Consider the following 11249-nt stretch of genomic DNA (forward strand, 5'->3'; position numbering starts at 1 on the left):
CCATAAGGAAAGAAAGGGTCCCAGAAGTCCAAAAAGGGGAACATTCTCCCCCCACATCCATCCTGCCCTGGGGTGACGGGTCCAGCCTCAACAACACCCCTCAAAAACAACAACAACAACAACAACAACATCCAGGCCAGATATTGCTGAGGGGGGGGTTACATTGGATCATCCTTCTCCTTTGGCAGTATCCCACCCCCACCTCCGGAAAGGACTGCAGAGGGACGAGAGCTATAGAGAAAGAGGGGAGGAGAGACAGACAAGAGACAGAGAGACGAGGAGGGGGAGGGAGAGGGAGGGAGAGAGGGGGGGAGGGAGAGGGAGGGAGAGGAGGGGAGGGAGGGGGAGGGAGAGACAGAGACAGAGACAGAGAGAGACAGAGAGAGAGAGGAGGGACAGAGAGAGAGAGGAGGGACAGAGACTGAGAAAGGAGAGGGTTTGAGAAGACATCAGATTGGGTTCCTCCCGGATTGGAATCCGATTCTCCAGAAAGCGGGGTATGGGGGGTGATTCCACAAAACCCCAAGTCTAGCCCCGGCTGGGAATCCCTGCCGTCCTCCGGGCCACCGAGTGAGGCGCGCACGCAGGGGATCGATCCCGGGGCCAGTTTGGGGGGGCGGCGGCGGGGACCGTGGGAGGGACCCGTTGTGCGTGTCTGAGTGTCTGCGGTGTGTCCTGCTGAGTGTGGGAACGTGTAGCGTGTGCGGCCGTAGTGAGAAGGGTACGAGTGTCTGCGTCTGCACGGCTGGAGTGTGCCCAAGTTGTGTGCGGTCTGGGGCTGTTGTGCATCCGCTGTGAGGTGGTGGACATGCGGGGAGTGTGCACAAGTTGTGTGTGTGTGTTAAGTGTGTGTGTGTGTTGAGTGAGTGTGTGTGTGTGGTGAGTGTGTGTGTGTGAGATGAGTGTGTGTGTGGTGAGTGTGTCCGTGTGCGCGTCAGTGAGGACGCTGGGAGCGTGCACAAGTTTGTGTGCGCGTGCGTGTGTGTGCATGTGTGTGCGCGCGTGTGTACAGGCGGGCAGGGCTCCGCTCGGCTCTCCTTACCTCGGGGCAGCCTGGGCTGGCTCGGGCTCTCTGGCGCTGGCGCTCCTCTCGGGGCTCGGGCTCGGGCCCCAGGCCGGGGCCGCGTCCCCTCCGGGGCTCGCCTAGCGCTCCCTCTCGCTCGCTGCGGCTCCGCGCGAGGTCCTAGCCCGGGCCGGCGCAAGCTCGGGGGCCTCGCGCGCACATGGTTCCGAATTCTATGTAGCAAAAATGTTGCCAAGCCTTTGTTGTCACGTGACTCGGCGCTCCCTCGCGCGCGCCTTCCCCTCCGCCTCGGGCCCCGGGCCGGCCCGGGAGCGGCCGCGCGGGGCTGCTGGAGCTGCGGGGGCTGCCGGGGCGGCGGGCTCGGCTCGGGCCACACACGGGCCCAGGGCAGGGAGGGCGGGGCCTCCGGGACCGGTGGCGGCGGCGGCGGCGGCGGCGGCGGCAGTAGCTGCTCCGCGCCCGGCGTCCGCGCCGCTGATTGGAGCCTGGGAGGCCGAGAGACGCTCCTGATTGGAGGAGGAGGACAAGGGTGTGTGTGTGCGCGCTTGTGTGTGTGTGTGTGTGTGTGTGTGTGTACACATATGTGAGTGTGTGTGCGCGCGTGTGCAAATGTACATAGGTGCTTGTGTGCCTGGGTCTTGGGGGGAGGAGGGAATGGAGGATGCGGGCTGGGGGATGAAGGGGTGGGGGTGGGGGTTTTGTCTCAGCTCCTGGGGGAGGGGGCGCCGCCTTTCTCCTCCTCTTTGGCCTGCCTGGGTCCTTATGGGAGAAGGAGGAAGTAAGCGAGGGGAAGAGGTGGGGAGGCCTGAGGGATTCCCAAGTCCCGGGCGATCCCAGGATCGGAGAGGGACAGAACCTCGGGGGCCACCGGGGCGGCTTCCCTTCCCCCTCCGGCACTGATTTTGTCGGGCAGTAAACACTAAGTAAGCACCTGCTGTATGCAGAGGACTGCTCTGCCCCAGTGAACCTCCCGCTCCAGCGCGAGACCCCGACGGCGCTAATTCCCGTCAGAATGACTGGCACTAATTTGGGCTTGCAGATTGGCCGCTTAGGGAGGCCCCACTTTACAAATGTGGGTGATGAGGCAGAGCGGGACTGTGATCGATCCAAACCGCTGAGGGATTGCCGGGGGACCCCGGCACGGTACCGATCTAGGTCCAGGAAACGGCAGATTGCAGTCTTGCCTTTGTCCCATCCCGGCTGCGTGCCCCCGTGTCCCCCCCCCCCCCCCCCAGACTCCGCGGTGCCGATCCCCAGCCCTGGCCACACTAGGACTTCGGTAGGATGAAATCCCACCCTTGATGTGGGCGGCGGGGAAGGGGGGTGGGGGGGTGTAGTTTTACTAACATCGGGGTATGGATGAGGAGGGAAGGCTGCTGGGAATAATCTGGCCCGACCCCCTGATTTTACAGGGGGAGAAACCGAGGGCTAAAGATTTGTCGGGAATGAGGGCGGGGACTATTGTTTCTTTGGGGGTTTTGTGTGTATCCCCAGCATCTAGCGCAGTGCCTGACGCAGGAGTGGGCGCTTAATAAATGCTTGTCAGTTGATTGATTGGCTGACTTAATGGGGGCAGTCAAGCCTGCCCTCCCCTCCCAAGTGTTCTGAGGTTCTAGTGAGATGATGATGTAAAATCACTCCAGAAAGGGAGAAGGGCTGAGCCAATGCAGTGGTTCCAGGAAAAGCAGGTTCTGAGAGATCCCTGCAGGATCCAAAGAGAGACCATCCACTGAACTGGGGGGGGGAGGTGCTCTGGAGATCCCCATTCCAGCTCAGTGCCTCAAAGATGATGTCTATCGGGTTCTTGAGCTGTCTTCCAAAGCGAAGTCCTGTGGGCTCAGGAGTCCAGCCTTCAGGGACCTGCGGACTGCGGGAGAGCGATCTTTGCCGGGGGAACCCATCAAGGGTGGCAGGAGTCCCAGAATGCCAAATGATCTGAGGAGGCCTGTGGCTGCCTGGGACACTCAGCTGTAAAGAGGCTGGAGGGCATCAGGAGCCCCAGCTGGGAGGGAAGAGGGACGATATCATTTCAAGAAAAGACGGCTTTCTGTGGTCCTCAGCTGGGGCACAGAGAACAGTGACTTCTGTTGCCCAGGAAAGCCGCCTGCTTCCTCCCTCCTCCCAGTCCCCTTGTCTGTATACTGTGCATTGCTTCCCAGTAAGCTCTTGGAGGGCAGGCAGAAATGATATTGCCCATCTCTGAGCGCAGAGTCCTTGCTTAACAGAAGTTCATTCATGATGCCCAAAGGGCTAGCAAACTGTGATCCAGCAGTGGCTCTGCTGGGCCTGTATCCCAAAGATCATAAGGGAGAAGGGCCCACACGTGCGAAAATGACTGTGGCAGCCCTTTTTGTAGTGGCAAGAAACTGGAAACTGAGTGGATGCCCAGCAGTGGGAGAAGGCTGAAGAAACTGTGGTATATGAATGTTATGGAATATTATTGTTCTATAAGCAATGAACAGCAGGACATATTTAACATGTAAAGGACTGCTTGCCATCTAGGGGAGGAGGTGGAGGGAGGGAGGGGAAAAAATCGGAACAGAAGTGAGTGCAAGGGATAATGTTGTAAAAAAATTACCCTGGCATGGGATCTGTCAATAAAAAGTTATTATAAAAAAAAAAAAAGAAAGAAAGAAATGACCAGCAGGATGATTTCAGAAAAGCCTGGAGAGACTGACAGGAACTGATGCTGAGGGAAGTGAGCAGAACTAGGAGATTATTGTACGCGGCAACAACAAGACTATACCACGATCGGTTCTGAGGGACGTGGCTTTTTCTAACAATGAGGTGATTCAGGCCAGTTCTAATGGTCTTGTGATGGAGAGAGCCGTCCGCACCCAGATGACTCTGTGGGAACTCGCACAACATAGTATTTTCTTGCTTGCATTTTATTTCTCTTTTTTCCTTCTTAATCTGAATTTTCTTGTACAGCACGATCCTTGTGAAAATATACAGATATATAGATATAGATATAGAATTGCACACATTTAACATATATCGGATTATTTGCTGTCTAGGGGGGAAGGCAGGGAGGAAAAAAATTGGAACATAAGGTTTTTCAAGGGTGAATATTGAAAATTATCTGTGCATGTGTTTTGAAAATAAAAAGCTTTCATTAAAAAAAAGTTCCTTCACTTATTTTGATAACAAAGGCATCAAGCATAAACCAGTCAGCACCCCCATCTCCAGCCTCCCTGTCTGAGCCCCATGCCTGGAAGCACTCCTTCCTCACCTCCATCTCTTAGAATGACTGCTCTCTTTCATGGTTCAACTCAAGCTCCACGTTCTCTTATTTCCCTGGGTTAGCCCATGCCTTTCCCCCAAATCACCTTGCATATTCTGTCTATGGGACACCTTCCTTCTCTTCATCTACCTTTTCTACTTATATATGTTATCTCCTGCAACGAGATTGTAAGCTTCCTGTGTTTGATAAATACTCTGTACCTCTGTTTCCCCATCTGTAAAACAAGGAGTTAGGCCAGTGATCTCTGAGGAGCCCTTCTGATTTCAGTCCTTCTTTGCTAGAGTAAAACCTCGGAAGCGTGTTGGACCAAGCCCAGCCTTTGACAGAGGAGGAAACTGAAGGCTGTAGAGGTTCCAAGTCATTGGAAGCAGGAAGGCTCAGAGACAGATCTCCATTCATGGGACCTGCGGAGGATGGGCCTTGGCCCTTTGGTCGGCCTTCCTGAGCCAGGGAACAGCTGGACAGCTGAGGAAAATGTGTGTCCCTCCTTGTACCTGAGGGCTAATATCAACCTGAGGGCCCTCGAAGCACCAGTACATGTTGATGTGCTGGCTCAAAAGAGAGGCCTAGAAAATCTGAAGATTTCTGAAGCCTCTCCAATTCTCCCCACTCCCTCAGGTCAGAAAACTGACACCGTTCATGGACTCTTTTTTCTCCCTTCCATGATATCACTTTCCTCCTTTCTCCTAGTCTCTGACAAAGAAGGGGGTCTTTTTTCCCCTGAGGGCAACTTCTCAGAACTCTTGGGCCCCTGATCCCTTTCCTCCTGCTTCTCCTGCAGGTTGCTCCCTCCATCATTCCTCCTGCTATCCATGGCCTGAAAACATGCCCAAGTCTCCCTCGTCCTTAAAAAAATCTTCACAAAATCCTCAGTCCCCTCAAGTCACCTTTCCTTTTCTCACTAACCTGCTCCCCAAAGCCAAGCCTGGTGCCCCCGGCTGCCTCTCCTGTCCCTCTGCTTCCGGCCTCTTCACTCTGCTGCAATGTCCCAGCAGTGACCAGGGATTTCTTAATGACCAAAGCTGACCATCTTTTCTCAGTCCCGTCCTTCTGCATCTCTGGCCTCAGGCCCACCCCAGTATTCTCCCTCCTCTGGCTTTTCATGATTTAGCTCTCCTTCCAGTCCTGCTGACTTTGCTGCCTCATCATTCATATCATGTCCCTTAACTCTGGGTGTTCCCCAGCTCTGTCTGTTCTAAATCTCTCTCTCTGTGTCTCTCTGTGTCTCTCTCTGTCTGTCTCTCTCTCTGTGTCTCTTTCTCTGTCTCTGTCTCTATCTTTGTGTTTCTGTGTGTCTCTGTCTCTGTCTCTCTGTCTCTGTTGGTCTCTGTCTCTCTCTCCCCCCTTTCCTCTCTCCTGCCCTCTCTTATCTCTTTCTCTCTGTCTCTCTCTGAGTGTATATCTCTCCCTCTCCTTCTGTCTCCCTCCCTTCTCCCCCACTTTGTCTCTCTGTCTCTTTTTCTCTCCCTCTCTCCACTCCCCTTCTCTGTCTCTCTCTATCACTCTCTCTGTTTCTCTCTGTGTGTCTCTCTCCCTCTCTCTCTCCCTCCCTCCCTTTTCCCTCCCTTCTTTCAGTTATCATCTTTCAATTATATATCATGTAAAAGAGTCACAGATCTCCATGTCCAACCTCAAATCCCTCTCTCCCCCAAGCTTCAGTCCCATATCACTAACTGTCAAAGTGGACGTCCCAGAGGCACCTCAACGTGCCCCAAACACGTCAGTCTCCTCCTCTCTGCCGGACTTGTCTCTTTCTGTCAAGGCCCTAGCGTGGTCTCCATATCTTGGCTGGTGGCTGTGGTGTGACCTCGGCCTCCCCCCCATCAGTCATCACACCTTGCCCTTGCCTCTTCCCAATGTCTCTTGCCTTCAAGCCCTCATGACCTCTCACCTGCGTCACTGCAACAGTCTTTTGATTGATTTCCCTTATTCCAGTCCCTCTACTCCAGCCCGAGTGATTTTCTTAAAGCACCGCCATGACCACATCACCGGTGACCATGGTGACCATGACCCACTACCAGCCTGCCAGCAGGGACGCCGGCTCAGCCACTGGTCCCTAAAGCACCTGAGATCCCCTGGCATCTTGTGCTCAGCTTCGGGTACTCACTGAAACGTCTCTGGCAGATTCCGGTTGTAATCTCATTTTCCTCAGAGAAAACGGCAGTTTAAAGGGATGCCCTCAGTTTTTATTTGGGGGTCCAAGGCTGCTGTGCCCAGGAATAGCTGAACAACTTCACACCGTGAGACCGGACCTTTCTTTTAATAAAGCAGCACTGTGGAAATCCAGGCCCACAAACCACTCTGAAAAAAGTGATTCAGCATCTCATAAAAGGATTTACTTACCATAGGCTCAAATTGCCCAACAATTTAAAAATGGGATTTCATTTCCCAGAATTCCCTTTATTCACAACTTTCTAGGGGCTCCATGATTCCATAAAGTGAGGCAAGCCCATGTTCTTGCTTCTCGGCTGGAGAAGGGATTTGGCAACTTCTCTCTTAAAAGAAGTTCTCCCTGTAGCTAGAACCAATGTCTACTTGCTGGAGTAAAGGGTGGGTGGGAAAGCTGTCCCAATGGAGAATGGGAGTCACCAAGAGATGTCACCAAGTCTCTCCCTGTCTTTAAAGCCTTCAAGCCCAAGCTGGGCCATCGCTTGTCAGATCCATCATAAGGAGGATTCTTTCTGAGGGGGAGGGTCATCTCCAAGGTCACGGAGAATCCTCCAGCTGTGGTGCTCTCACTTTCCAGTTTGTCCGTTCTACAGATTAGAAAGCTAAGAACCAAGCCATTCTATCCAAAGATATCCCCTTCTCACCTTCTCCAGCAAAGATCCCTCCCTTGATCTCTAATCTTCAGGCTTCATGAACTGGGATCTTTCTTGAAGCCCGTGGATCCCCAAGTCTCCCTAAAAGACCTTTCCTAGATGGTTCCTCCAGTTTCATCCACTTAGGCTATCATCCTGACTCCCTTTCTCAACCCATGGCCCTGATATGTCTCCACCCAGGCAAGGGTTGCCAAGCACTCGTTTGCGTGTTACGATTGGTGGTCCTTCTGTAATCAGCTGTTAAGAGGGCCATTATTCACCCCCAAATTCTGTGGCTCTGATTCTGTGACTTAAAGAGGGAGGAAAAGAGGCAGAGGGAGGAGAAAAGGAAGGAGGGAAGGAACAAGGAGAAAGCAAAGGAGGAAAACCACATTTTTTATGGAATATCTCCTGGGTTAGACGTGGGGGGATTCAGAGAAGACAGACCCCCATTGCTGGCCTTCAGGAGCTTTGGGAGAGACATAAAGATGGCTGTGAAAGCTGATGATTGATTATCTAGTACTGTAAGATGCTAAAAGTGCAGAGACAAGAAAGAGCCTTTGGAAGAGGAAAGAAGGGAGCATGCACTTGGACCAAACAAACAGAGGAAAAGAGGTTCTGAGATCGAGGGGAGGCTGCCCATCCAGACTTAGGGAGGAAGAACATCTTAAAAATGGAAAAGGGAGGAAAGGAGGAGGAGGGGGGAAAAGAGGAAAAAGTTAAGTGACTTTACCAAGATCACACAGCCAATGGCAGAGGTCAGACTTGAGTTCAGTCTTTCCTAGCTTCCAATCTACTTTGGGGGGCACAAAACCTTGTTATTAAAAAAATATTTAAGCACAGCACCACGATATAGCTACAGAGTACACTCTACTATGGGCAGCTAGATAGAGCACTGTGGATAGAACACTAGACCTGGAGTCAGAGACCCGTGTTCCAATGTGACCTCATACTTATTAGCTATGTGACCCTGGACCAGTCATATTACTCTGTTTATCTCAGTTTCCTCATCTGTAAAAATGAGCTGAAGAAGGAAATGGTGAACCACTCCAGTACATTTGCCAAGAAAACATTTTCTCTTTCTTAACAGCCTACAGTTTAGCATCTGTGTGATTATATAGGGTGAGAGTGAAGGAGGAATCCAAGATGGCCCCAGGTGAACAGACCATGATCGACTGGGAAGATGGTGATACTCTCAACAGAAATGGGAACGTTTGGAAGAGAAATCGGTGATGACGATCAAAGCCCGCCCACATTGACTTCTCCTGCCGTGGCCCGTGCTTTCCCATTGGAACTGAAAAGGGGAGGGGAAGAGGGCTCCGGATGACTGGACCCTGCCCGAGAGAGCAGAGTGTTTATCTGAGTGAATAGAGGTAACCGAAGAGTTCTGCCTCAGCCCTAATGATGTCTGGGGCATCACCGGCTGCTGCTGCCGCATCCCCGGTTATAATTAGAGGCCAGGGCAAAAGGGGAGAAGTTAGGAACTTGCACAATCAAGAGGGAAAACCCTTCTTGTGGGAAGTAGTTGGAGTGGCAATATGTTGGGGGCTCATGGGTAAAGGGAACAAAGGGCTGTCATGTTCCCCTCCTAGTGGCTACCCTTGGGGTAATAGGGTTACTTCACAGCCCCTATTTTGTCAGCTACCGCACTCACCGAGCAGCCAAGTTAGAGATTTTGGCTTTGGGGGAGTGTTCCCTTTTACACATGAAGGACTGACTGATGTGAGGAAGAGAGCGTGACTTTGGTGCTGAGGACCCAACTCCTCCACTTCCTCCCTATGTGACCTTGGGAAAGCTCGTGAGCCTCAGTTTGCTCTTCTGACTCTGAGGGACGTGGAGTCTGGAGCACCTCCAAGATGTCTCTTCTTCCCAGAGCCGGCTCCTCTGAGCTTTCCATCCCAATGTCAAGCCTGTCCCTGCCCCGCTGACTGATGTCCCCTGGCAGCCACCCCAGCCTTTCAGCTCTTCTTGGCAAGCTCTCTCTGTCAAGTAGGTAATGACCTAGAAACCTACCCAGCACTGGGGAACAGCTGCTGACAGGAGCCTGCCGGGCATCATGGGCACCCTCTGAGGCTCCTACCTTGGTTCTGCAAGCACGGGAAACACCCACCAACTAAGGAAGCGTTCTGCACGCCTTCATCCAAAGAGCTTCTCCTGGGTGATCCGCTTTGAGCCCCAGCCTAAGGACAGAGGCATGATGGAGTCTGCTAGTTCAGTCGGACTGGGAAACTGAGGCACAGAGAAGGAAGGTGATTTGGAAACCTGATCTAGAGTGGGGAGGGGCAGCAGAGGCCATCTGGTGTAAACTCATTTAGGAAGGAGAAAATTGAGGGTCAGGAGGCTTACCCAAAGTCACCAAGGCATGACCAGAGACAGCACTGAAGCCTTGGTGACCCTAATGTGTTGGAAGAGCCCTTCTGAGCTCTAATATTCCATGGTCTAGGGTCCCTTTCATCTGTGAGCTAAGCTCTCTCCCAGTTCTAATATCACCTGTTCTAAGACCCCTTCCATCCCTGATATTCACTGTTCAAAGGCCTCCCTAGTTCTAATATCCCCTGTTTTAAAGCCCCTCCCACTTCTGATGTTCCCTTTTCTAAGCTCCCTTCCAGTCCTGACCTTCCCTATTTCAAGATCCCTCACAGCTTTGACATCCCCTCTTCTAAAGTCCTTCCCCACCCTGATATCCCCTATTCTAGGGTCCCTCGCCCAGCTCTGACATCCCCTGTTCTAAAGTCCTTCCCAGCCCTGATATCCCCTATTCTAGAGTCCTTTACCCAGCTCTGACATCCCCTGTTCTAAAATCCTTCCCGGCCCTGATATCCCCTATTCTAGAGTCCCTCGCCCAGCTCTGACATCCCCCGTTCTAAAGCCCTTCCCGGCCCTGATATCCCCTCTTCTAGGATTCCTCCTCCAACTCCAACATTTCCTGTTCAAAGGCCTCTCCCACTTCTGCCATTTAGTAATTCTGCCTTGCACTGACCATAGCACTTGGCCATTGCTGAGCATAATAAATATTTGATGGGCAGTCTCTCAAGGCCAGCCCAGGGTCATGCTGAGCACCGAAGCCTACCGGACAAGCATCCAAGGGGCTGAATTCCCTCCCACCAGGCCACTTTTCCTTCTGAGCTAGTCAGTGTCCGAGGCCCCTTTGATGCTCTAGGGATTTGAGGCTGGAAGTTGAAAGTTTTAAATGAAGTCATTTCTTGAGTTAACAATTGTGTATGTTACAAAGAGACTAAATTGTTACAAAAAAGAGACTAAAATGTTGCAAAGATCATTAAATTGATAGAGACTGAAGAAGACCTTCCTAACAATAAGAGCTGAGAAGGAAGCTTAGAACAGGGAAGTTCAGAGCTGAGAAGGAAGCTTAGAACAGGGAAGTTCAGAGCTGAGAAGGAAGCTTAGAACAGGGGATGTCAGAGCTGGGAGGGGTCTTAGAACTAGAAATGTTGGAGCTGGAACAGGCTTTAGAACAGAGAAGTTCAGAATTGGGGAAGGTCTTAGAACAGGAGATGGCAGAGCAGGGAGAGCTTAGCACAGAGAATACCAGATATAGGAGGGGCCTTAGAACAGGGAAGATCAGAGATGGGAGGAACTTAGAACAGGGAATGGCAGAGTTTAAATGGATGCTGGTAACTTTCTAGACCAACCCCCTAATTTTACCTGAAACAGCTTTAGTCCAGGGCAGGAAACTTGCCTCTCCTCAGTTAGTGACTGGACGAGCTGGGCTGAGAACCGACTTGGTACCTTCCTCCCTCCTGCCCCCAACCCTCACTACTGTATACAGCTGCTGCCTACTAAGTGCTCCTGCTTGTGACTGAGTGCTCTGGGGACTCCTCGGCCTGGGTCCATCGCCTTTCCCTCGAGGCTCCCCGGTGCCCTGGGCAGAATGCCCCCCGGGGACTTTGAGAGTGACAGCTGGGCCCCTGAGTCACTGTGGGACCCGGGCAAATCTCTGGGCTTCTTGGAAAAGTAGTTTCCCTCTCTGTTAAATGGGCCAGTGGCTCCTGACCTCCCTGGCCAAGCAGAAAGGAAGCATGATGTATTCTAGGCAGCCGAGGATGATCCAGGATGTCCAGGTGCAGGCGGGCGCCTTCCTGGGCAGCGTGTTGAGTCGGCTAAGTGGAGGGAGGCTCTTTGAAGGCTTTGCCAGGGGTCCACAAGCTCTGCAAGCTGGGAA

The 11249-nt window shown here is 52.5% G+C and overlaps 2 protein-coding genes across 2 annotated transcripts in view; one reads left to right on the forward strand and one right to left on the reverse strand.

The window, feature by feature from the left end:
• The window catches only part of TCF20 (transcription factor 20), a 168825-nt gene extending 167582 nt beyond the window's left edge, over positions 1 to 1243 (reverse strand). Inside the window, exon 1 of the mRNA XM_051962246.1 lies at positions 1043 to 1243. The gene's annotated coding sequence lies outside the window, so the exon portion shown is untranslated. The remainder of the gene's footprint in view (positions 1 to 1042) is intronic.
• Positions 1 to 11249, forward strand: part of SMDT1 (single-pass membrane protein with aspartate rich tail 1) — a 339744-nt gene that overhangs the window by 214578 nt on the left and 113917 nt on the right. The window lies entirely within an intron of this gene.

The sequence above is a fragment of the Antechinus flavipes genome, chromosome 5 (assembly GCF_016432865.1).
Source record: "Antechinus flavipes isolate AdamAnt ecotype Samford, QLD, Australia chromosome 5, AdamAnt_v2, whole genome shotgun sequence".
NCBI classification, from domain to species: Eukaryota; Metazoa; Chordata; class Mammalia; order Dasyuromorphia; family Dasyuridae; genus Antechinus; species Antechinus flavipes.